General features: G+C 36.4%; 1 long non-coding RNA gene across 4 annotated transcripts; it reads right to left on the bottom strand.

The window, feature by feature from the left end:
* Positions 1 to 245: 245 nt before the first annotated feature.
* Positions 246 to 2,226, bottom strand: LOC120086737 (uncharacterized). Of its 4 annotated transcripts, none has more exons than XR_016531886.1 (5): positions 1,824 to 2,226; positions 1,613 to 1,729; positions 1,355 to 1,517; positions 1,139 to 1,270; positions 246 to 474 (listed from the first exon to the last, which is right to left on the bottom strand). It is a non-coding gene; the product is annotated as an uncharacterized LOC120086737 (long non-coding RNA). The 4 variants fall into 4 exon arrangements; XR_016531888.1 differs by having other exon boundaries at positions 1,355 to 1,462; XR_016531887.1 differs by lacking the exon at positions 1,139 to 1,270 and having other exon boundaries at positions 1,824 to 2,224.
* Between the last annotated feature and the right edge of the window lie 1,118 nt (positions 2,227 to 3,344).

The raw sequence follows: 3,344 nt of genomic DNA, 5'->3' as shown, positions 1-3,344 counted from the left end.
AATGCACCACTATCATAAAACTTGTAATTGATAGGACATACCTGGCGATAATGAGGAATCCGTTCATGGGCCACAAGGACAATCTAGACTTACATAGTAAGTCAGTCTACAGAACCCAAAACATGGGCTCTGATACCAACTGTAACAACTCGACCCCCTAGGACTTAGGTAAGGCCGTTACTAAAATAAATGCATTCATAGAATTTAAAACGACGCTCAGTTATTTGAAATAAATGCTAATTAAATAAGAGAAGTTCAAAAGACGTTTATTAAATGCAATTGTTAAAACAGATAATAGGGTACCCAAAATTCTTAAAGGCTAATCAAAGGCATATAAAAGAAATAATCCTTAGTAATAAATTTTAAACAATAAAACCAAATAACAGATTTCAAGATGTGGAAGCGAAAAGGTCTAGTCCCAGTGACACGAGCACGAATTCCACTATGCCATCGCCGGTACATCTTTACCTTTTCCTGAAACATCAACATAAGAAGAATGAGTATGAAATACTCAGTAAGTAGCCCTACTACTAGGGTTAGACTAAGTATCTATGTCCTCTAGATACACGCATATGGCACATAAACACATGAAACAGACAAGAGACTGAGTCCTGTCCTATTGTAGTTAAGTATGCCCACAAAACTGGTGAATCCTAAAGGAAACACAAAACTGGTGAATCCCGAAGGAAACACAAAACTGGTGAATCCCGAAGGAAACACAAAACTGGTGAATCCCGAAGGAAACACAAACTGGTGAATCCCGAAGGAAACACAAAACTGGTGAGCATCTAACTAATCATGAGGATATTCACACAGTCTCAACGTTCAAAGAATCAACACCGTACAATTTTAAAACATACATGAAATCCTTGGTACCATGGCTCCATCACATATACATAATCCTCAACAACATATTATACAACATTCATGTAAACCTTACATCATAATTCTACAACATACAAGTATGCCTCAACACCAACAGATCAGACGTCGACATATGAAAACACATACCATCACATACTAACGATCAAGTGCTTAAGTGTGTATTTAAACAATTCAGAACTCGTGCCAGAACATACTTTGATTCAGGTCATACTATCAATCAACATGCTAACAATTTACCATAACATACACTCACCATGCTAGCATACAGCTAAAGCCTGGCCCGTGGGCAGTTCCAGTGGTAAGATTACTTATCTCAAATAAAGTCCAAAAGTTAAGTTAAGCAAACAAAGTCCTTTCTAGCTTTCCACAACTTTTGAATGAGATCCTAGAACATGGACAAAAATCGATCTTAACCTTTAAGCCCAATTTTTAAACATTAAATCATTCCCAAATTACCAGCACAACTTACCCAAAAGTGGTTTGACCATGATCACCTCAAAGTTCTAACACCAAAATTTTGTTGGAATCAAACTCAAGTCGTTCGCGTCTAAATTCAAAACTTCTCCAAAACTTGAATCTAAAGCCCAAAGTGTAGTTTGTTCCAAATTATCTTCAGTCTCTCAAATAAGTGTCTTAATTTAAGCAATTCAATAATAATGGTTAGAACCTCAAACAAATTCCAGCAACAACAGTTTAATTCAATCCTTTCAAGGCTTAATATACTTACCAAAATGTTGCTTGGTCCAAAATTAGTTTCAAACTTAAATCCGTTTGCGAACCCAACTTAATCCTGTGCAATGTCTGACAACACACTTCAACCTTAAAATTCCTTCAATGCTTGAATCTATGGCCCAAACATAATGGGTGTTAACAATTTTAGCCAAAACCAACTGAGTAACCAAAATCTTCAAGAAAATTCTAAAAGACTCATATCTTACCCAAAACTTCACCACAAGCCAAAATCTGACAAACAGCGGCGAAGGGAGGTAGTGACCGACGGAGATCGGCGGCTGGGCTGGCGGCGTGCGAATGGTCAGCAGCGAAACTAGACGGATCGAGCGGCGTGAGGGCGAAGCAGGCGGTGGCAAATCAGATGGCTTCTCCAACAGGCGAGATTGGTGCGGCACACAACGGTCAAAAGCTGGAACGGCGGCGGCGCGGGCGACTGGCTTGGCTCGTGCGGTCTACGGCCTTCAACGGCTGGTGGAGGCAGTTTGAACCGACGGTCTTCAACGGCTCGGACTGGCAGCGACGAAACTCTCGTGGCTAGAGGCGGCGAGCTGAAGGGCGCGTGAACGGTAGGAAAGATTTGGGGGAAAGGGTTTCGGTGTGAGTGAGGAAGAAGACAAGTTCCCTTTTTATTTTATAAAATAATAATAATAATAATAATAATAACTAAAAAGGAAATAGTATAATTATATTTAAATCATTTCCTTATTCCACTTTATACTATTTAATTCATTTCCTTTTTCCAAAAATAATTAATTCCAGCCATAACTTTTCAAATTGAATTTGAAAATTGAATAATTTTTTAATAATTTCCACGACAACACTTAAATCCTCGCACTTATACTTTAAATTCAAAATTTCAAACATGTTTTTCAACTAAGGACAATTACTAAAAAAGGAAAAGTTTTACATTATTAATAAATAAATAAAAAGGTGTAGGATGTTACACTCACAAATTTTTAATTCACTCTCATGCTTCTTTTGCAGCTTACTATTAATAGTATTGCATTTAGATTCAGTTTTTCTTTCAGGTCTTGGTTCCTGTTCCTCGACAAAGAGTCCTCATCGTCACAAAATATTTTTTGACGACTTTTTTTTCGAACCTTTTCTTTCCTTATTTTCCAACTCTTCCATCTTCATCACATATACATTCATCCATCTAAATGGCTCGTTCCTACGTTGCATTCTCTCAATTATAGAATCAATATCAACTTTACCAAACTTCTTTTCATAAAAGCTTTTCCACAATTTGTTCGTTACTGGACTAAGATCTCTCCTTTTTTTACTTTTTTCAATGTGCATCAATTGGTCAATAGTGCAATGTGGCAAAATATGCTCTAAAAATTATAAATCGATTTCGCCAACATCTCCGATAAACCTCACACTATCTATAGCTTTGTTAATCCAAGTATCATTATTCAAATACCAAATTGTTTTACTTACTTGAGACATTTCTTCGTAATTAATCGAGTCCTCTGTACAACTTTAAAAACAGGAATTGTTGAAGCGAGGAGCAATGATTGAGGTTATGTTTTGAACCAACCCAAAAATTTGGGTTGGTTGGTTTGGCAACCCAAAAGATTTAAATAAAATCTTCAATTCAACCCAACCTAACTTTTAAAATTCGGGATAAGTTGGGTTGGGTTGTCAAGTCATAACTTTTTTTTATTAAAAATATATAAATTTATCTACAATAACACATGATTAATAACTAAAATCTCATACAATTC

The sequence above is a fragment of the Benincasa hispida genome, chromosome 9 (assembly GCF_027475165.1).
Source record: "Benincasa hispida cultivar pf3 chromosome 9, pf3_genome.v1.1, whole genome shotgun sequence".
Classification (NCBI taxonomy): Eukaryota; Viridiplantae; Streptophyta; class Magnoliopsida; order Cucurbitales; family Cucurbitaceae; genus Benincasa; species Benincasa hispida.
Note: the sequence above shows the minus strand (reverse complement) of the source record. Positions and strands in the feature narration are given on the sequence as shown.